The 24107-nt window shown below is 40.8% G+C and overlaps 1 long non-coding RNA gene across 1 annotated transcript in view; it reads right to left on the reverse strand.

Annotated features, from left to right (window-relative positions):
- Positions 1–22913, reverse strand: part of LOC140680782 (uncharacterized) — a 38029-nt gene extending 15116 nt beyond the window's left edge. The window contains exons 1-2 of the long non-coding RNA XR_012052179.1: positions 22726–22913; positions 8899–9059 (exon numbers count right to left, since the gene is read on the reverse strand). This is a non-coding gene — a long non-coding RNA (uncharacterized lncRNA). The remainder of the gene's footprint in view (positions 1–8898; positions 9060–22725) is intronic.
- Between the last annotated feature and the right edge of the window lie 1194 nt (positions 22914–24107).

The following is a 24107-nucleotide window of genomic DNA, read 5'->3' on the forward strand; positions in this document are numbered from 1 at the left end:
CAGCCACGCTCATGCCAGCAGCAAGCACTTGAGTGTCCCACGGAGGCTGTCGGCTTTCAGCAGCCCTGGGGCTTTCACCAGAGCCTCTCCCGTGCCTGATGCCAGGCACGTGCTGCTGCACCTCTCAGTCAGTGCAGCCCCTGGCACCAGACACCCCAAAGTGGTGGTGACCTTATTGCTCTCTACAGCTTCCTGAAGGGAGGCTGCAGACAGGTGGGGGTCGATCTCTTCCACTGGGCAGCAACTGGCAGAACAAGAGGACACAGTCTCAAGCTACGTCAGGGAAGGTTTAGGTTGGGTATTAGGAAAAAAATTTTCACTGAAAGAATAATAAAATACTGGAATTGTCTTCCTAGGGAGGTGGTGGAATCACCATCTCTGGATATGTTTAAAAAAAGACTGGACTTGGCACTTGGTGCTATAGTCTGGTTGTGGTGTTAGGGCATAGGTTGGACTTGATCTTAGAGGTCTCTTCCAACCTCATTATTCTGTGATTCTGTGAAGCGCTCGGCTAGTGGTGCATGGAGCACCAGCAGGGTGTGTCCCTAGCAGGAGTGAAGGACATCAGCTGATCAGCACCTCTCAAAACACTCACATACCAAATCTGGGGCCTGGTGAGAAAGCGATTGCTCCCTTCCTATTTTAAAGGAATAAAAAGTGAGAAAAGCATTTAGATGAAAACACAGATTTTTAACAGCTGCTTGATGCAGAAAGAGAAGGCCAACTTTCTTTCCTTGTTTCATTCTGTGTACTAGATATTCATCATACTGATGCTTGAGGGAAGGTATGCAATAAAATTACAGCTTTCTGGGCATCAAAATGTCTTATTAAGCTTTGTGAAGCATGTACACCATAACTCAGAAGCTTAGGCTCATTGGTATGGGTAAATTCCCCATATGACAGTCCCAACTGCAGTTTCTGAAGAACAAAGCCAGATTGAGTTGTAAACCCTTTGTCACGTTGGCATATGCAATATACTCCCCCTGAGAAAATCTTCTCCATGAAAAACTACCCCACTGTGTGAAAAAAAAAAACCAAAACCACAAAAATTCATGACTTAGCTCAATGGGACCATAAAATGAATACAGTAAAAAGGCACCATGAGCCAAACAGACTGAAGTAAACCAGGATACAGTCTAATCCTAGTTTTGTTATTGCCTTGCTATATGTGACAGTCAGGTCTCAATTTTCCCACCAGTAGAATGACAATAATGTGACTTTTTAAAAATTTATTTTCTTGATTTTCTGAAGAAATTTGTAATTCATAGCTCAAAAAACAAAGGCAAATAAAAACAGAAGATCAAGGAGCACTGAGAAAATGTACAGCAGCGATCCAATAAGAATGTCCCCCTGCTGCATAAGACAGTATCACAAATGTCATGCCCCAATGAAACAAGAGTGGGTGTTCATGGATTGCATCCTGAGAACTAGGACATTTGTCACTGCTGTACACTGACCCCAGGCCACTTCACTGAAAGTTACTGCAAGCACTAAAAATTTACTGAATTTCCCAGAAAACGCGGGAAAGAACTTAATGCATTCTGTGTTTATTTAGTGGAAAATAAAGAATGTTAAAATTATCACAGAATCACAGAATCACAGAATATTTGTAGTTGGAAGGGACCTACAGGGATCATTGAATTCAACTCTCAAATGAATGGCCTGTACAGGGACTGACTCTGTGACCTTGACATTATTAGCACCATGCTCTAACCAACTGCACTAATTAATGAGAAAATAACCTGATTTTAGCATACCATAGTCATATACCAGTTATTCTCTAAATATCTCACATCTGCTGCATTAATGTGAGAAGTATGGAAGTCCACTGGTTGGGGAACAGGACAGATTGTTCTCACACACAAATCCTAATAGGAATTTTACCCCAAGCAGGTCTTGTAACTGACTCCCACTGTAATTGCTGTACTCTGGAATTCAGTATTTTAAAGTCATCAGCAAACAAAGGAAGCTGATACATGTAAGTTTCTCATCTATATTTCTCCCTGTATTTGAAAACTAACTGGGCTGTCCTTAGAGTTTTTCCATCTACCTTTCTTTATAGCAGTTTCATCAAGGCTTAGCTAACTCCCTGAAATACTTAAGGGATCCTTAACAGCCAAGAATGTATCCTTAATATTTTTTACATCTGCCACAGACCTTTACCTATAGTACTATTTCCCATACCTGCAACACACATCCATGAAGTAAATTAACCAGAATTTCCATCTCCAATTATTTCAGAGTAACAGAAAATCGGATCTCTGATACATATAATCTGATGTAAGAGGATGGGGGAAAGAGAGAATATGAGACTTGTTTCGAAGTGATTTACAACACAGCAAGAATGCCAGTGTCAGTGCGCGGCATTCTTTATTTTCATGGAGCTGTCAAACTGAGTAAAATGCACTGGAAGTCAGAGGAAAATAAAAGTTGTGTATTTGGAAGACACATTCACAAGATTTTGGTAGCTTAAATTTGGCAGGTGGCTGTTAGAATGAAACCTGATATTAGAACCAAATGGGCTTTAATATTGCATGTCTGTGACAAAGCAACATCTCCACATGCCCCAGTTCTCCTCTTAAACTGTGGTCTCCAACAGAACTTCAGTAGCAGCCAATGCTTCCAGCCTCAGGGGTTTTCTGAAAAGTGCATTTTCATGTGTATGTTATAAGCACATGTGAAAGCTTAAAGAAAATAGACTAGATGCTGATTTGATTCACACTGGGTTAATTCTTCAAAGGCTTCAGTGCTTCTATACTTCATTTTCCACATTGTGACCACAGCAGACTTCTGACTATTGTCTGTTTCTCCTAAAACTATACACCAGGATTTTTAGGGTAAATGGCATTGCTCCTGACATGTTTAGCACTTCAGACTAAAAAAAAAATCCTACCTTTGAAAAAGCCAAAGACCAATATAAGGAAATGTTTTCAGAGATCAGGATACTGGCCATTCTTTATAACTACACACATGGGTAAAATACAAAAATGACAGCGGATGTTTATGGGAACATAATTTATGGCAGCAATGCAAAAGGAAATAACAGAGACACACTCTTCCACCTAGGACTGTTGTCATTCTGGATTCATACCGCTTTCTTCATGTCTTGCTCTATCTATTCTTTTGTGTCTGTAAACACATTTCAAAAGCTTTCACTTTGTCTACACAGGTGCCTGAATTTAAGTCTGTCAAACAACTTTATAGAGTAAACAGCTCCCCTCCAAGGGCTAGCAAGCACAAAGATATCACCTGTACCTCTGGAAGTCCCTAACCTGAAGTTTCACTAGGTTTATCCTAGGTTATCCTAATGCCCCACTTTCATAAATTTAAATATCTCCAGTGGTTTCCACATGACTCTTTGGCCTTCAATTATGTTTCCCGGAAAACTTTTTCTTCTGACAGGTCAAGAAAGCTTCACTCTCAGACTGCAGTTTTGCTAACAGGCAGGAAGCTAACCTCCTCTGAGCTATAGAATAAGCAGCACATATTTTTTTAAGAAGAATCAACTTGGTATTACTGTGTTTCAAGGCTGCAATAAACACCTCAGACTCTGTATGTGTTCCTGAGGCTCAGGCCTGATGGCAAGAACCAAAGTTTCCTTTCAGTACTGGCTAAATTCCCACTGGGTTCATTCCTAAATGAGACCACGCTTATAAAGACTGACAGAAAGTTTCTCAGAGCAATGAATGTAAAATTCTGCTCCTGCACCTCAAGGGTGCTGTTTTACATAAATATGGATATGTATTTGCATACATGTTCCCCTTCCTGCAGAGATGGGTGGGTCACACTGTAAATAGTGCAGAAATACAAGCCCACTTGAACTGCTGGCAAGCAGTGGAGTTATAGAAAAAATTCACGCAGCTATTTCATGAGCATTTACCCAGCAAATAAATATATATTTATGCATATGTATATTTTTCCCTGTGAAATACAGTTAATAGTCAATACAAGAGGGCATTCAAGGATGTCACAAGCTGGCTGTACATGCCAGAAAAACAGTAGCAACTACAAACCAAGGATGCTCCAAGGGATGATAATTTGTGACCCAGAGCCAGTGCACACTGGGACAGATGAAAACAACTTGTTCCAAAGCTGCTATTGGGGATCTGACATGTTTATCTATTTGGCCCACATGGGGCTGTGTCTTCTAGCACTGACAGCTCCTGCAGGTTGGCAGCTTTTCAAAAGCTTGTCAGGCCTTGATAGCATTCCTATTCCCGCGGAGCTGGGCGGGTTGCGCTGCGGATCACACCGTGATAATCGCTCTGACATGTAACCCTGCGTGTACTGTTAGCACAGCCACAGAAAGGGGCACCACTGCTTTGCAGCTATTTACCCACTGTTTACCCAGCTGACAACATTTTGTATTTCCTATTTATTTAGCTTAAGGACTGAAATAGAAAAGGCTTTAAGCAAACTTGCAAGAAAATTCGATGTACGAAAGTAATGGTTCCAGCAGGATCCCAGAGCCTGGTGTTCCTACAGAATTTCTTCTCCAGCTTTCTAGCTTCTCATGCTATTAAGCATTCTTTTGTTTTACACAGCACTTCAGGTGGTAATGGCACAGAGGCCTTCAGTAGAACTGCTTTCTTTCACTGACCATCTTTATTTCACTCATAGGAAGAAATCACAATTCTTCCAGTTTGCAAACAGCTTGCAGAATTTGTCAGGCACGTGAGGATCTTTCAAAAAAAGACTGTGGCACTTGATAATGCTGCTCCAGCAACAGAAACTAAAGGCTGCTGTACAGGAAAACTTCAGAGAAAATATATCCCTGCTACAGAAATCACTTTAGCTTTCTGCATTCGCCTGTCATTCTGGAAGAATTGCTTATTACACTGTGGTACTTATCGTTGCTTTATAATGAGGTTTGCAAGCACTGGAAACCGGACAGATTTTTTTTCAAGCTGCCAGCTAAGGAAGTTTTCAACCTGTTACACAATATATTGAATAACAACTATAATGATTTAAGAAATTTGGACTCCACCAGAACTATTGATTTATTTCATAAGGAAAAATACGCCAGGAAATAAAGCCGTAACTTAATCTATGTAAGTCAAATTAACTAATTTAGGTAAATAAACAGGTTTTTAAAAGGAAGTTATTAAATTATACATATGTATACATTAGAGAAGAGAGCAGGATGCAATGCTTTGGATGCTTCTTTGAATACTATTCCAGAAATGTCTTAATAGAGAGCTTCAGACTCTAAAATATAATCTTGCCAAGTAATTATATCCTCATATGAGAATAAATTATTGGGGATTCTGATTTGGCTTTTGAAGGTATCAGTAGCTCCTAACAAAACAAATATCTGAAATTGAGAGCTTTATTGAAATAAGATGAATCTACCCAGCACAGAGGATTTGAAAGTTAATATTCAGCTTTGTTTTAAAGAAAGGAAACCCTAAACTAAGAACAATCTTGCATTCTAGTCTCAAAGTTGTTATACTTCTCTTGCCCCCTCAGCTTGCCACACTCTTTCCTCCAAGTCATTAATAAACACATCATTTATAGGCAGAACGTAATATTCCAATCAATTTCTACTTGTTTTAGTGGCTGTGTGTAAGCAGATTATTTTTTCCAGACAACTCGTACTCCAGAGGAGTACAAAGGACACACTTCAGACCCTTGTAGTCCCAACATGTGTGGTTTCCTCACGCTGGGAAAGCCTGGAAGCCAGCCGCCTGGCCTGGTGCCAACCCAAACTACGGTCAGTCTAAACACAGCACCAGCAAGTGCTGCTCTCTGACACTTCCCTGCTATTTTACAAACACACATAAATTATATATGTTCCTTTTCCAGGTTAAGTAAAGGTGGCCCGTCTACCTTGGACAAGTCCGGTGAATTGGTCCAAATCAGATGTTAATTGACGCGTTATGAAATAATAAAATTCTGTCCCTACTCACTATCAGCTACCTAACTGCTTGTGGCTGCCCTACGTCCCTAGCTGTCGTCTACTTTATTAAAACAAAACAGTATAAAAAAGAGCACTATGCAATCATACAAAAATAACAAAAATATCAAAGTCCAAAACAAAACAAGAAGTACATAAACTAAGCATCTAACCTGAATTACATAACTTTCTGGCCCTACTGGCAAACATATGTACAATGTCCACAGATGAAAAGAGCGCAGCTATGGAAAAAGTCTCTGCAATTTTCACTTGCCTCGATTTGGAGAGGCCAAGCTCAGTCAAAAGTTCAAAGTTACCTTGGTGCCATTTCCCCCACGCTCCTAGGGGAAAGCCCACAAAAACAACGTCCTTTGCATTGGTGAGATTTCTTACTTCAGTTTCCAGGTGTTTGTACTTGTTCACTTTCTCTGCAGCGGCTTCCTCCAGCGATGATTTGGCTGCTTCGTATCGTATTGTCACATCCACAACAAGTGCACAGGCATCTTTCACAAATATCAGGTCAGGTTTGTACAGTTCCTTGTTGGAGTCCCTTATGTGCGGTTCCTTGAACACTACCCATTCCTTCTTTTTCGCCTCCTCGAGAAGCAGTTTGCAGATGTAATTGTGCCTCTTGATTCGGGCGTCCTGTGTCACTGGGCAGTTGCCGATGATGTGGGCGCAGGATTCAATGTCCGCATCGCAGTGCCGACACGCCTTGATGTATTGATCTTGTCTACCCCCGGCTAGAAATTCTCTTGTGGGGTAAACGTTGGCCCTGAGTTGTAGTGCAGTGAGGAGTTTCCTGTGAGGTATGCGTCTGTAGTATTGGAGCCAATGGTTACTAATTTTATCTCGTTCAAAATTTACAATTCCGCGGCCTTGGGATGCCAATTTGGTCCATTTTTTGAATTCATTTTTCCTCCAATTGCAAGGCTTTGGAAATTTATCTTTCTGGGTCGGTGCTTCCCACTCCGAATTTGTGCTCTGTAGAGTATCCTCTAGCATCCTCCTCAGCAACTGAGATTTATACACAGTTCCTCAGGCTGCTTCCTTCATCTCATCCCTTCCCTCCACTGACAAGATTCAACCAGCCAAGCGCAGTGCAATTAAAGAGAAACACTTGTGTGACATTGCCTTGTGTTACCTGGGCACTTACACAAGAAGATACATTTGCAAAGTTGTTGAATGCCCAGGGAGGCCCTGGAAATCATCACACCAGGATGCTCTGCAAGGCTTCTCAAGTCAGTTCTTCCCACTTAGATATATTTATCCGCACGTGATTTTTTTCTGAGAAATTAAATATCATCTGAATAGTTGAACTGCTATTAGTTTACTACTGAAAGAAGTAGAAGTATTTGAACCTGCACACATATTTAGTCTAGATATGCAAGTGGTTAGGAATTTTATTCCCTCCTTTCAGGTTACCACATATATGTAAGCATACATTCTCTATTCATCTGAGGAAAGGCACATTCTCCTTCTAGTACAGAGTCTTTTCTCTGTAATTTCTATATCACTGTCTGACTGCAGGTTAGTTCTCCTGGTTCTGTGTTCTGCTCTTCTTGGAAAGCACAAGGTCCATAATGATCAGTGATGGCTTGGCCAAAGGCAAAATGTCACCAGCTTGGACTGAGGGGTGGCTCACACAGGGTGCTGCCACCTCCAGCAAGCTCTGGGCTCATAAAGCCCCACTGAACATAATGGGAAGTGACAGAACTCAGCACCTCACAGGAGGCAAGCAGCATCCCACAGAAAGAGAAGTCTGCTTTTCACACACAAAAAAACTTGCTTTCTGCAGAAAGCCTACGCCAAAAATCAATTTGTTGTCTGAAAATTTGCAATTATAATTAGCAGTGCTGTTATTAATGCAATATCCTGAGGGGGTGGTGGATTTTGAGTCAATTGCTGAGATGACAGAAGCAAGTTAAGTGCTTGATAAAGCATCCTAGGAAGAAATTTCCTGAAATACTCAGAATCTGAGTTTTACAAAAGTGGCATGTGCAGCATTGCTGAAGTCAAGATGAAGAACAAGATATTCTGCCCGGTACTGTATCTCTTCTATACAATGATGGCAAGTGTTGCTCTCAAACATGTGGGCAAAATAGTCTCTTGTTCCACCTGTTCAGCCCCTGCATGCAATCACATTAATTCAGGGTCAGTTGCCTCTTCAGAGCTGGCAGCAGAACGCAGTAATTTAAAACCCCCCTCTGGTGCCTAAAGAAAATACCAAATACAGCTGAGAATTCAAATTTTCTTCATATCTGGAAGAAGCAGGAAACCAGTTTTCATGTGTTCCTGTGCAAGCATCTGGTTTTCACTCATAGCAGTCACCTGCTCTTACAAAAGCTCCAGTTCACCATATCTACTAGAAATATTGAAGGCTAAATTGTCATCTTATTATCTCAATTTAACACATTGTCACTGGGCACGGGCAAGGGACTACAGCAGATCCCAGTGGAAGCTTTTCCTACAACTAGTAATTCTAGACATTAACAGAAATGCTAAAATTGCCACTTACATTTTACTATAATTTAAACCATCTAAATTGCCTCTGCTCTGTTCAGTATTGCACTAAAGCAATCCTAGTGATGCCAGGAAGCAATGAAAGAGCTGTCTTCAGTTACTTCCTTCCAAATGCTTTTGAATGAGGAGGGTAACCATGACCAGAGAAGTTGAGAAGCAAACACTCTGAGCTACATTTTTCCTGTTTGGTGATATTTTGATGCTGTTTTCATGCACTGCAGGGCTCTTCCACATAGCTAATCTCTTGCAGGTCATCAGTCACACAGGAGATCATATACCATGAGAAATTCAATTGATTAAAGATAATATGTATAACTGTGGGAGGTGAGATTACCAAATATTGCTAAATTGCATTGCACAATGAATCTGCAGTTACCCTGTGAAGAAATTAATAAAAAAAAACCACAAAAAAACCCAAACAAAAATAGAATTTAACAAAATTTAACTTAGGAGATAAACTCTGTAGAAAGCCCACTGACCTTTTTTACATTTTTGTTTACATCAACCAAGTTGAGCTGGAAGATGTGGTCCTTTGTCCCAACCAGCAGCCGGCCCCTCTCCTCATCTAGCAGCAGGGTTCTAAAATCAAGTCCCTCTGCTGAGCCCAGGAATGGGATGCAGCTGTTTGAAAGCAGCAAGTCTGTGGGAAAATGAAGAAAATCTTTATAATCAAAATGCTTATATATGGCTCATCAGTGTCTTTTATAAATATATGCAACTATAAATATATGCAACCAGCACGGAGTATACCAGTGAGATAAGTGCAGTCTTGGAGTATGACTTTCCAGAGTAAAAATACAGTTCCCATTAACTTTGGGGTTCTCTGGGCTTTTTTTTTACTTCCAAACTGGGTAATATTTACTTTCACAAAATATTTTTCTACATAAAATTTTCTTTATAATTATCTGTATGGTATAGAAGAATCAGAAATTCAACATCAATTAGAAACCACTAAAGACAGATCTTTGCAAAATGTGTGCTATATCTTTCCTTCTTTCTAAGAAAACTAATTACATTTATATTATCATACAAATGCTCAACGATCAATACCTCACCATATTTGGTGCTCCAAATATAAAGTAGCAAAAAAAGTCAATGCCAGCCAAGAATAATTAGGAGTAGGAAACAGTGGATAGGGACATTTGAAGATAATCCAGTTCAACTCCCTCAGTATGAGGACAAACATCTTTCACTAGATCAGCTTGGTCAAAGCCCCACCTAACATGGCCTTGAACACTTCCAGGGATGGGGCATCCACAACTTCTCTGGGCAACTTGTACCAGTTTCCCACCACTCTCATAACAGAAAATGTCTTTCTTATATCCCGTTTCTATCTACTCTCCCACAATTTAAAACTACTGTCCCTTGCCTTGTCAATAAAGACTTTGGAAAAAAATTATTGCTCATATCTTTTACAAGCCCCCTTTATATATTGGAAGGCGACAATTAGGTCTCCTCAGAACCTTCTTGTTTCCTGGTGGAACAACACCAAACTTCTCAGCCTGTCCTCGTATGGAAGGTGTTACAGCCCTCTGACCATTACCAGGGCTCTTCTCAAGGTTCATTCCAAAGTTCATGTCTTTCTTGAACTGAATGCCCCAGAACTGAATGTAGGTGGGGTCTCACCAGAGCAGACTGCAGAGGCAGATTCCCCTCCCTCTATCTGCTGAACACACTTCTTGTGGTACAGCCCAGGGTACAGCTGGCTTTGCAGGCTGTGAGCACACACTGCTGGCTCATATCCATTTTCTTTTTTCATTTACCAGTATTGCCAAATCCTTGTCTGCAGGGCTGCACTCAGCCTAGTCATCACACAATCTATTCATCATCCCGTCTGTGTTGATATCAAGGATTGCCCTGACCCAGGTGTAGGATCTTGCACTTGGCCTTGTTGAACTTCACATTGCTTACACAGGCCTCCTTCTCCAGCCAAACAAGGGATCTTCAAAGACAATTTATTCCAATTCAATGAGAATGGTATGGTAAGGGGAACATCCAGTAGCAACACCTCTAAGATCCCTATTAAAATCAAAAATTTTACACTAAAGTTTTACTGTGAATTAACAGTAGATTCAAATATCTTTCAAAAGGTAATTAAGAAAATAATGATGCTCTGTGAAACTAATGAAAGAATCTATAAAACTGCAAAAAAAATTCTGTAACATTCTGCCTAATGAATATTCTGTGGACATAATTCTGTATGAGGACACAAACAACATACAGAAAAGAGCACAAGGATAGTTAAGTCTTGTTAGGTAGTCATGACTTTGGGGAAAAGAAAATAAACATGTGAATCAGTTCTTTCACAAGCAAACTCTCCAAGCTAAACTATTCGGAAATCATCAGATAGAAAGGCAAATAGTGTATTTAACTGACATAAAATTAAGGGTATTTCCACCTTCCTGGCACTGGATGGATAATGTAGCATTCCTGCTAGAAAAGACAGACTTACTGCAAAAGTCATTTGCACATCCTGATCATTATGAAAATTAGGGCCAGTGTTTTGGAAAAAAAGTCTTGAATGAAATAAAAGGAAAAAAACCCCACCCAAACATTTTTCTCCAAGAACTCTCACAAACCATATGACAGGCAAAAATATTAAGTTCTGGTGCTGCCTAATAAACAGCACTCTGGAAGGAAAAATATTTTATCATTATTAATCTATCTGGAATATAATTATGATAATTATTTTTTGGCTCAGTCACTTCTACTTAAGTTTGTGTGCATTTGTCTGGCTCAGTGCAGGGTGTTAGGGTGTTGTTAAGGTACAATCTGAAAACAAATTGTCATGCCCTGACACTCCTATTCCCCTAGGTGAGATTTATTTGGCAGTTCTTTGGAAAAAAAATCCTGCTTCCCATTGAAAAATGATATCCTATGCTAGGCATTACAACTGCTATACATCAGCACTGTCCTCTCTCACATATATTTTGTGAAGACAAAGATGTCAGGGTTTGTTTTCTAAACTAGTAACACTTTAAAAGCTTTGTTTATTAATTGCTAGCAAGATCACTTAGGAGCACCTTATGGTTAAGATGGTACTATAAAAACCTCAGTCCTCACCTGTAGGACACAAATAACTAACATACAGAATATGAGGGAAAATTCCTTCCCATCTGCAGACACAGGCAATCTGATCTAAGGAAGGATAAATTATATGCTTGTGCAAATAAAAGCATGGGCCTTCACAAGAGTGTCAGTTGCAAAAATATGTGGATTTGATTCTCCACATACATGAAGAACGATGTCTGAGACTGCTCTCTACTTCCCATTTCCTTCTTGTTCGAAAGGAAGATCTCTGAAATGACTATTCCAAATGGATATTTCTCATCTGTTGTTTAACAGTTCCAGAATTTATCAGTAAAAAATCCCACCTAGAAGAGCTACAACAGTGAAGGAAAATGCTGCCTCATGACTGAAATGCCCAAGTGGGAATAAGCCCTGTGTGATGCTTTGTACAATCATTTATTTCACTACATCATAAGGAAAACATCCGCAGAATATTCCAGATTGAAATGACAACACTACTTCTCCTTTCTTACTGATGTAGATGACAACACAAGCGGCAAAGCAATGAAGAACCAGGTTTGGCCAGTCATTTACTTTTGAAAACAGCTTGGAGGAAGTAAAAGTCTGAGCATGACCATTGATAAGATTGTAACTGTAACATGACCTAATAAAACTTCACAAGTAAACATTAACAGAGGGTTGATTAAATTGCAGCCAAATTAATCACTGGTCACACTTCATAAAACAACACAATCCAATCTTATGTGTTGAAATTTCCCTTCACAATGAGACATATTTACTATCACTGAGGATATTACACTGGAAAAATGTACTGTGAAAAGCACATTTCCCAATGATTTTCAAGCTTAGAGCAAGCTGTCAGTTTGAATCACTGCATCTCTGTAGCCTGGCTAACACAGAACAAGCATTCTCACAAGTAACAAAGTTAGCTACAGGGATGGCCTTTCATGAGTACATGTTCAGCACTCAGTTTTATAGTCTCATTTTGCTGTTTTCCTCCAAATTAAATCATTTTTTCCAGCTTGGTGATTAAATAAGCATCCAGCTAACTCCCCTTCTGGGTTAATATTTCACTGCTGAGTGGTAGAAGCTGGAATAGTGACTGGGTTTTATTTATTTAGCACAGTATCTCAGTGGAGTTGTCTTAAAACAGCATGGTCATTGCTTACTTAAAAAATCTCCAGCAGCATAGCCACAGAAAGGCTTCAAAAGTAAAAATGTCATTCTGTTTTGATAACAGATATTTGTATTTATAAAACATATTTAGACTTCTTAGCATCAAGTCACATGTGTGGTGATCATGCCACCATTCCTCAACTCCAGCATGGTGCAGGAATGCAGCAATGTGGAACCAGCTTGGCTGAGACTCAGAATTCCCTTTGTGACCAGTTACAGATATTTTTTAAAGACAAGCTACAGCTAAAATAGCAGAAAGAGAACATCTCAACATCTTTCAAAACAGTTATATCTAATGACAACTTTGAAGGACTCTGAAACTAATGGCTGTACAATTTTCAAAATATATACAGCAAAAAACAGAGGTTGCCTCACTTTCCTTTAGGTAGGATCAAGTCCTTTCTCGTGTTGGAGAGTACACATAAAGACCTACATGGGCACTGTAGAAATTCTCAACCAAACTTTTCAGATAAATTATTTATAGCATGACTGCAGCGATTTATCCAATTCCTGAGGTATTCTGAGTGTAAAATTGACCAGATGACCCCAGATGCATTGGTACAAAGGCAAAGAGAATAAATACTTCCAAACTACTACAAATCTCTACTATGTACTGCAAGGTGTAAATTATATTTTTTTAGCTGCATCTCACCATGGGTAAAGCTGTGCATGCAAAGTGTCTCTCATTGCTATACAATCTTATACAGCCCTGGTGGAAAAGTTTATATTCATAGACCAGCAGGGCCTCTCCAAAAGGACACAGATAACCAGGAATAGAGAAAACAGGAAAACAGAAAAAGGACTTTCTGCTGTCCCAATTTTGTGTCAAAACCTCGGTTATGAGAAGCCAAATAATGATGTATTAAATCACATGTTTTGCAGTTAGGGACTTCTCTGTCTTCATCTTTTAGGACTGATTGTTCCCTAGGAGCATATAAAAGTGACTGTGTAAAGAAAACTTTTCCAAAGATGGCTAAAAAAATTCAGAAGTACTCTGCTGCAAAATGTCACGTACTTCAGGGCATCTTCACTTCAAACTTCAAGCATTTCCATGGAAATGCTCAAGAGACAGCATACTTAATATATCCAACATCTCTGTTTGCAAAGAGTCTTTATTTCAGATAGAGGTATAGGAAGGACATTCTCTAAGATACAGAGGGTTATGTACAAGGAATGACACATTTCAGGCAATTTGAGAAGCTTTTCTTCTTTTATTAGTTTCTCAAACATAGATATTCAAGTATTATTTAAAAGCAGACAAGCAACTAGGGGGATTCTCTAAACTAAGGGTAATTGTCTAAACTAAGGGTATAAACTAATCTAGTCTAAACTCAAGGCCACTCAGAGAAGTGTCTGCACAACGAATCCATGCGCTGCAGCATCTTCCTTCTGCAGGAGCAGGAAAGCAGCTTCAGGATTGCCAGGGACAAATGCAACAATCACAAAGAGTCCACGTCGCAGCAATCAGCTGTGAACTTCTCCATCAGAGCTTTGTGCAGGGAACTCCTCTCAGTGTTGGAGAGCAGCATCCAGAGGAGAAAGTACAGCTGCTCACAAGCCTCCATCGCCTTTCTGTGGGCATCTGGATCTCGGGCCGGGTACTCAAAGAGGTTGAGCGGCTCAACCTTTCGCATTGCTGGTGGCAAGTTGATCTCTGCAGGAAGCTTCTCGTTGCCTAGAACAAAATGGCCCAGGTGTTTCCATTTCAGGCAGAACTTCAGGAATGCCATGATGTCCCACAGCTGCAGTGGAAATTCCTTCCTGTGCCAGTAGACCTGCGGTATGATGTTTAACACGCGCATGACCAGAGTCTTCCAGGTAGAGGTGGAAAAACCTGTGCCGCTCAGCATGCAGGTGAAGAGCTGCAGGTATTTCAGGTGCAACCTCTTACACGGTATCTGCCTGGCAATGTGCTGTTAGAATTTTGCCTCTGCCACAGCGAATGTCTCAGGCCACGCTGTGCTTGCGAGGTTACTGGAGTTGCCTTTCTGGGCCTCTGTGGGCTGGCTGACCACAAAGATGTCAGAGTCCCCTTGGCGCACACCAAAAAGCATCTCCACTGACAGGGTCCTCTTGCCTCTGCTCAGCTAGAATTGGCAGGACCGGCTGCAGGGCTGAAACACCAAGTGCCATGAGTATGACTGAGGCACATGCAGCCACGAGCATCTCACCATCTGGAAGAACCAGCGGGAGGTTTTCTCTACATCCAGGTAGGAGCCAGTGTAGAGTGTCTCCAGGAGGCTGCGCTGCTGCTTCCGCTGCAGCTCCTCTTGCGAGTGGTGCAGGAGGCACAACAGCATCTCGCCCAGCTGCTCCCTCTCGCTTCAGCGATAGTGTCTCCTGGCACATCCCCATCACTCTGTCCTTCTTTCTTCAAGTCATAGCCATTGCCAACATCACTGTCTTCCTTGACATCATAAGTGCCACTGTTGACATCGCTGTCTTCGTTCATCTTCACATCATAATTGCCTTCAATGGCATCATCCTCATCTCCGTCATCTGCAGCCACAGGACTGCCTTCTCTGTCATTTTCAGTGCCGCTGTCATCTGCCTCCAGAGTCATATCACCGTCTTCTCCACCTTCCTCTGAATCAGCGGTGTCTTCTTCCTGTTCAGTTATTCTCTCATCTCCCAAAGTCTTGCAGGAGTTCTGGTCCTTGCTGCTGCTTCTGGCCTCAAAGCTCCTTCTCCTGCAGCCCAACCACAGGTCCAAGAGGAGCAGGACACCAGGAAGAACCCAGACTGGCCACTGCTGCAGGGCACCAAAGGGCACGGCTCCCCAGCCCTCATCCTGCTCCAGCTCCTGCAGCAGCCGGGCCATCTCACAGTCCAGTAGCTCCTGATGCTCACGCATTCTCTGGTGTGTGGCCTCATCCAGCCCGTCCCCAGCTGGCTGGGGGTACTGTATCAGGTTTTGCACAAGCACCAACAGCAGTGACAGTAAAGCCATGGTCTGCAGGAGGACACACGGAAGGGGTTCAGTGGGGCCGGAATGGAGACAGACAGTGAGGGGCAGGAGCGGCAGGGATGTGGTGACAGGAAGGAAAGGGTCCCGGCAACTGGCAAGGCTGCACCGCTGCCCCCGCGAGCACCGCGCCCTCAGCAAGGCACTCCCGCCGGGTGCTGGGCCCTGGAGATGGGGCAGCCCCGGGTACCGGCGCTCCTGTCCCAGCCCTCCTCCAGCCCCCTCTCCCCTCTGCTGTGTACTCACCGCTTGCCGAGGCTCTACTGGGGCAGCGGCACCGGCTTGGGGCCTTTTATAGTTGCCCCCATTGTGACACGGCCCCTGTGCTGTCACAGAGCCCAGAGCGCATCACAGGCCAGCCCCACCAACCATGCCAGCCTGGTCATGGAACTCATCATGGCCCCGGGCACAGAACACATCATGGCCCTGGGCACGGAACACATCATGGCCCCGGGCACGGAACTCATCATGGCCCCGGGCATGGAACTCATCATGGCCCTGGGCACGGAACTCATCATGGCCCCGGGCATGGAACTCATCATGGCCTCGGGCATGGAACTCATCATGGCCGTGGGCACGGAACACATCATGGCCCCGGGCACGGAACTCATCATGGCCCCGGGCACGGAACTCATCATGGCCCCGGGCACGGAACTCATCATGGCCCCGAGCACCCAGAGCCCCAACAGACACCGAGTGCGGAGCCATCAATCGGGAACCTGGGAACCCCAGAGCTTCCCTTGGCAAAGCAGGCACAAGCACCCTGCACACAACCCTTGTCAAATACAGATTTGGTTGACATGACCCATGGATGTTCTCAGTATACAAGTGTCGGCTTTTATTTAATACTAGTGGGGGACATTTTTTATTAGTAGTATTTATACTTATTACTTTGGGGCAGGATGTCATATAAGCTAATGCTCTGTTACAGATTTTGTGAGAAATCTTTCTGAAAGAAATCCAGGTTGCATGGATGATGCACAGGAAGATTTAATACCATCCTAAAAAGGCCAAATAAATTAATTACAAAATTGTGATGCCTTCAATAACCTCTTAGCTCTCAAACTCTGTGGTTCAACACCATGCAAAATTCTGGTAGAAGCAGGATTTTGTTCAGAAAGTAGTTCTGCAAAGATATACTTCTGTCACTCCCCCCATCTTCAAAACTGTCTCCCTTAAACAGAGTTAGACAATCTCTCTGACATATAAAGGAACTTCTGTCTCTTTCTGCTATCTCTTTGTGTATTTATCTCCACAGGACAGTGAGTACAGGAGAGATTATACTCCTCAACCTTTCTTTGGGGAACTCATCTATAAATGGAACTGCAGAAATGGGGAGGGAGGAAAGGGAAACAGGATGTGACTTGAGTACCCGCATAGTGACCACAGACAGCCACTGCTAGACAGACACTGAAGTCAGGGGGATCACGTCCTCCCATTGGTGTGTAGAAGGAGAACAATGGTGGGATTGCTAAACTGTTCTGAATTGGACTTGCTTAACAGATGTCATTAGCAAAAGCGGTCAAATAAAGCGTTTTGAACCCTTTTCCAAGCTGATGCCATTTATGATGTATCTTCCCCGCATTCTTGTAGGGAAGCTGTTTTTGATGTTGTTCCATCCTTCTTTTTCCATGGGAGCAAAAATTATTTGCCAAGTATCACTCTTTCAGTTTTGTATCCTCTCATTTTCCAAGATTTAATAAAGCAAACACTCAGCAGAATAGTTCCGTATTTTTCGAACACAATTCTTTTACCAAATTGAGGCGCTTCTGTGACCATTGAAACACAAAAACTGTTGTGAGCTACAGTTTACACTTAAGAGGTTGATATGGGTCAGTTCTCCAAGGTTATTCTTATTCAACTGCTATGTAAACTGTTGATGTCAGCGACTGGAAGCTGCTCTCCAGGACATTATATATATGATAATTATATGACAGAAAATGCAACATATAGTTGAATGTGACCTTCAAGTTCACTAGCTTAAAAAAAGAAATAAAAAGTCTGCAAGAAATTTGCTGGGTTTTCTATTTATAAATGCCTTCACATTTATATTTAGTTTATGCATATACAATAGACTTTCCTTGCATGGACAGCAGTGCCCATCCATCATAAAGCTAGGGTATATTATAAGTCTCAATGCTCACTGCCTCCAGAAAGCATTTTGAGACAAAACAGACAAAGTTTTTTGCCTAAGTATACAATCTTCCAATAGTAGGATCTTCATTCTCACATAAACACTTCACGTTTTTCCTCAAAGGAATCAAAGATAATTATTCTGAGAAATAACAAACCATCAAAAATTAATTAAATAATAAACAAGAGGAAACACCACTTCTTCAGTCAACACACTTTCCTTGATTTTCATAAGCATTCAGATTTACAGCTGCTGATACTACCACAGGAGCAGGGTTTTCTCTGGTTTTCCTTCCTCTTCCAGCAGAGCAAGCACAGCTGCAAAATAAAAACTCATTTCTAGGCTCTCTTATACATCACCAGTTGACCACATTCCAACCAGTCATAGTTGTGCAACACCCTCTCAGGGTACTGGGACTACTGCAGTGTCACAGACAGTTTAAGTGAGGTCAAGGAGCTGTACATAATTTTAACTATGTTTTTATGGGTAATTAAATGATGCATGACATGTAAATAAGCTAGCTGTACTGAAACTTAAACTAACTAACTGCTCTGACACAACAGTCAAGCATCTCATCAGTTATAAAATGAATCAGATTTAAAGCAAAAATAATATAGAGAACAGAATGCATGACGTTGTAAAGTAGCATGTTCCAAGGACCATTTCTGAACATTGAGCAAGTGTACTCATCCAGTCAAATTTTCAGAAGAATTCCTGGCACCAAAATGTTCTCTGTTTGCTTTTTCACCATGTTTAAAGAATGGATCACTCTTAGGGGGAAGAAAATCTTGTGCACGGAACACTGCATGAAACTAAACAATCCTTTAAATGTGGCTAATTTCCATGTGGAGCTGATGATTTAGCACTGTCATCCTTCAGCAGAGTAGAAAGAACTGACTGTCTTTAGTTTACTTATGCAAGCTGAAAAAAGTGAAGAGTGTGAATTTGATCTTGCTTCAATTTACTTCAGTGGCCAAACACTTGCCATTACTTCAGTGGGAGTGAGGCTGCATCTTAATTCTTTCAATGAGGAGAAAAACAAATCAGCTGAGAAAAATGTTCTTGTTTATTAGATTTAAATTACTACAATAGTTGTTTTTAACAGTGCTAAGTAAATCCTGTTGTAAAAGCCAAAGGTTATTTTCAGTTGTGCTTTTTTCTATGTAGTATGTCACAATGCAGGATTCCTAGTGTTGTGATCAAGTCACCTCTGCTCACAGCAAGCATGGCTTACTCTGGGGCATGGCCACATTCCCACAGGGGAATGATATATGTTTGTGGATGTCACTTGTGACAACATCCAAATCTGGGCTGGGGCATTTCCCTCAGCCAATAAACCAGGGGGCACACTTCTGTAAAATAACTGCATTCACTGAGAAAAGAGAGTACACTAAGATGTCCATGAAAATCAGCAAAGTAAATCAAATCAATAGGGTTAAATTTGCAGTTAGGAATCTGCATTTCTACAGGGAAATTTTAGGATAGCCACAAATCAAAAAACATTTAATTTTTTTTTTTCCTTAGATGGCAATCAATCTTCTGATTTGGCTATTCTCTACTTTTCCCTATAAAGTAGAACCTACAGATACACTCAGAAAATATGTATGGAAGTACCTCTCAACTAAAAAATATTATTACTCAGAAGATCGAAACATGACTGTCTACACTGCGTGAATTACACATATATGAATTAGGACACAGACCCTTCCATTCTTTAGTAACAAAACTGATGTTGTCCTGAAAATGACATTAATGAATGAGACTGGTATATGAAAACCAGTCCTTCTGCATCCACTCCAGGGATTGGAATGAGGATGTTAAATGATGCAGCAGACAAGGAGGATGCACTGCTCAGGGAAGCTGAATGTCACTTCTGTGCTCAAAGAGTTCTGCAGGTTGGGTGAAGGTCACAGGTTATCTCCAGATACACAAAAATGAGTGATAAATACACTGTTTCTCTTAGATTGAAAGCAGAGCTAGACAAAGATTATTAGAATAAGGAATACTATTAAAAAATCATCCCCTGGATTTCTAAAGATGGCAATCTTCTATTAGAAGACAGTTTGTTTCCTCCTCCATATATTAAATCTATAACATAATAATAAAAGCACCTCAAACTTGTAGAAGTATTGAAGAGGCATAGATTAAGTAAGGTCCATGCAGAGAGAGCACCCTAAAAACATCACAAGAGCAGTGACAATTTCTGGGATAGTAATGACATGAATCAGAATCTAGAAGTTAAGTATAAGTGAAGAAGAGAATTTTTCAACTAATGGATCAGGGAAAATGTGTGAATAAAGGATGAGCTATGTGGTTAAAGATCACAGTGTATTATATTAACACAGGTGGAGAATATATGACTTTAATTCTGTATTACAACATATTTCAACTGAACTGTGTGTAGTTTTAGCTTTATATGTGCACAATTTTTTAGAACACATTTTTAGAATGGGGAAACACAATAAAGGAAATGCATTGTATTGCATTGATCCCCACATGACTCACCGGAATATCTTAACATTTCCAGCACAGATTCCCACTTCTTAAGATGAAAACACAGAGAAGATGAAAACACGTGACTGCCATTAAGAGAAGGTCTAAAATTTTAATTGCTGTCTGAACACAAAGGAGCTGTGACATGCTGTGGTTTCTTGATGCACTCCTGCAGTTAGAGACACATCTTTAACTACCCCACCCTCTCCCTCTTCCCCATCCACCACTGACTGATGCAGCTGGGAGATTCAGTAACTGCAGAGCAAAATCTTGCCTACTTTCAGCTCTCCTGCCCCAGCAAATGCTCATCTTTTCTGGAAGATGGACCTATGCCATAATCACACTGCACCTTGAAGAGAATGAAACCTTCCCTTCAGACACATGCATGTGACCAGGTTTTTGGAACTGCCTGATGTTGCCAGTTTTCCTCTGTTTTCCACAAAGAAGGGAAAGAACCTTGTATTCTCCTCCTCATGGTATTTCAAGTCTTAATTCCAAAGAAGAGAGATGCCAGGACTTGTCAGTGACATGACTAACAATTTTATGAGGACTGGCAAGACAGTTCATTTCTCCTACATCCTACTCACAGAAACCTTGGAATTATTTTGTCTGAAACACCTGGGGGAAGGAAGGTAGACTTAATTCGGACAACTTTATTAAATATCTGACATCCTGTTATCAACAACAAAAATATGGTTTAATTATGATAAGCCATACTGATATCATTTACAATACATAAGTGTGAAGAAACAGCAGTGTTTTCTTTCTTGATCCATGTGGAAAAATACACACCTTCCACCCCCCCCAAAAAAGTAAGACAAGGCACAATAAATTCTCATAATTCTCTTTCTTCTGGCTTTTCAGTTTCATCACAGCTCTCTAAATTAAGATTTATGTGCTATTTTGCATCTGTATCTGTTGTTGATTTTCCCCCACTACAGGGATATAGGTCGATAAGTTTGGACAGGAAACGGTATCCCTCAAGCCAAACGGAAAGGTTTATAAAGTTGCTAATAAAAGTTTGGGTCAGGGCCTAAATATCAATCATCTGCTCATTGTCTTTTTAAACGAGCTCAGGCATTTTCCCAACTGCTCCCAGCAGGTCTCTGCCACTATTTCAAACTAAGATTTCAGCCATTTCTTTTTTTCTGTGTTGACCTTAATAATTTTTCTTCCTCTCCCTCTTTACCTGCCAAATGCATCCATCAGGATTTTGCCAAAGGCTATCTGCTTTTGAAGTTGAGAGGAATTCACTAATCATAAGTGTCAAATCCACAGTAAGTGCCATTGCCATATGGTATATGCTGCTTTTGGGAATTATCTCAAAAGGCTGTGAGAAGGCTGGCTGTATGTTAGGAGGGTTTTACTGCTAACCTTCATAACTCATGTCAGGTCTTTCAGTTTCTGTATTCATTGGCTTCAGTGAGTGCAACTGTTTCCTGAATTTATAAAATGTTGTCAAGATCCCTTGATCTTGCTTCCTCCATCTCTCTCACAAAAACACATCCGAACACATCTATACACAGTGGAAGAGCATGCACAGTGGCATGCAAATCTAGCAAAACAGAAGCTTGTAAATAAATAGCATGTCATTCTGCTTACTCAATAAATTCCTCTTGGTGTTAACCTCATGATAAACGTATCATAAGCCCCGATGAAGGCTTTACAGCCTGTCCCATCACACCATCCTGAGTGCAATTCTGCAATGCATAGGAAGACATAGGTTTGAAAAACAGAGCAGAAGTAGCTCCCATAAGGGCAGGGTGCTGACATAGTCGAAACATAACTAACTGGGAGCATTTGTTTTAGCTAAAGAAGACAGCGTCAGTGTCACATCTCTGTGCCTGTGGAGGTGTAATCTACATTCAAAGCAACAAGAAATCAACCTTCTTTAAAAAATGGTCCATTAATACACAAATATGTTGAAACTCCTCAGATGGTACCATTCCCAACAAGAACTACACACAAGACTAAGAAATTCCACAGAGAAACACCATTTTGTGATCCAAAGAGGCAAGGAGAAAGAAAACCACGTATGTGGAGTTTAACATACCAACTTAGTGATAGAAAAAGAATTACAAAAATAAATGTCAGTCCCCTGGAAACACTTGAGGCAGCACTCTCGACTTTCTCTGATGCTCTAGGAAGGTGGGAATGTCCTCCATGTCTCACATCATCCCCACCAGCCACATGGAAATGTCTCCAATGCAGCTTGGAGTGTTTCACATACCACTCCCCTCTAAGTTATGTAGTCTGTTAATGTCCTCTTAGAGCAAACAGAAATAATAGCTTAAAAAGACAGCTATATTTCATAAACATGTGCCTCTATATGACAAAAAAGCCCCAGAATTTAATACCGTTCCTAAGCAGAATTAATCCATCTTTAAGGCTTCTATTTTGTATTTCTGGGAGTGTTTTGCTTTCCTTGTAAGTAGTACAAATGAACTGCTGGCAACATCACATCAAAACAAAAGCAGCAGAACCAGAAAAAAATACTAGAAAGTTTACCTTTATAGGAAAGCTTCAGTCTTGGAATATTTTGTTTTGACATTCCAGTGACTGGAAGGAACAGCATCACTAAAGACAGCAGGCTGCAGGCATGTGGCACTTGCAGAGTTCTCATTCTGCTCTCTTCTTCTGTATCTTCTTTTGCACTATGGTGAACTATCTCCCCACTTTTCAAACAACCCAAGTTTTATCTGGAAGAAAAAAAGGAAAAACATCTGTAGACCTGCATTACTGCATAAATAATAATTCTGTAGGCAAGCCAGACCTATCTTTAAAGAGCAGCTCATTTAATTTCTTTGCTACAAAAGCATTTTTTCTCCAGTACAAGTAAAAATGTTTTGTTTTTTTTAATACTAAATTTACACATTTTGACATTCGAAAAATATGTAAACTTTTCAAACACCAGTGTCTAGCACAGCTAAAGTTCAAGCACAAATTAAATTAATGCAACACCCACAAAAAGAATATTTGCCATTCAAAAGTGACTGCACAACTTGTTAGTTCATACCAGTCGACTGGATATCTTAATGTTTTTTAACTTTTTATCTCAGTACAACAGCTATTTTATGCTTATGCTACAACTAGAATGAATTATAATGTCTCAGATGCCATGGGGGTACAACCAGAATTAACAATGAGTACATACTCATCAAAACTTTCATAAATAGACTAAGAAAATTGGATAGAACAAGCAGTTGTGTTTAGTTTTAATAGAAAAAAAGTCAGTGCAGATAATGGATTTAAAGTGCTTTCGCTATGATATTTCCAGCAGAATAACTGCAACTCATCCACCAAAATGTCCTATAAACTTTAATGAGTGTTTTAGGCTGGGGTCAACAGGCTAATAAGAGATTTTGTTAGCACAGTGTGCAACTAAGCCAGCTTTGCAATACTTTTCACTTAAGAAGTGTTATTCATATCACATAAATCTTGACGTGTTTTACAAATGAAAGCAATTATCACTGTCCTTATTTTCCCTATGCAAAAACAGAACCATAAATCTGCAGTGAACCTATTTCCTCAAGGTCACACAGCACAGTAGTTCAAAAGAAAACAGCAACAGCAATTCTGGTGTCATTTGTACCCAGCTATCAAGGATCTCTTTTGCCCAATAACTCCACTTTTGCACATGAAATTATTTTAATTGGCATCTTGAGTTCTGAAGGCAAAACTTGATGGTTAATAAATCACAGAGATCAGAGTATGAAAATACTTGTCAGACCAGATCCTTCCTCCTGCAAGTGCATGATGCTAGAGGTCAAGTGAGACAGCTGGTGAAATTAAAAATATCAGTGTTTGAGTAATGCTGTAAAACCAAGGAGTAAAGAAATGTTATGGTTAGTCGAGAGATTAATGGCTCATGACTTGCCATGAAAATTCTT

Source organism: Taeniopygia guttata, chromosome 28, assembly GCF_048771995.1.
Source record: "Taeniopygia guttata chromosome 28, bTaeGut7.mat, whole genome shotgun sequence".
In the NCBI taxonomy this organism is placed as follows: Eukaryota; Metazoa; Chordata; class Aves; order Passeriformes; family Estrildidae; genus Taeniopygia; species Taeniopygia guttata.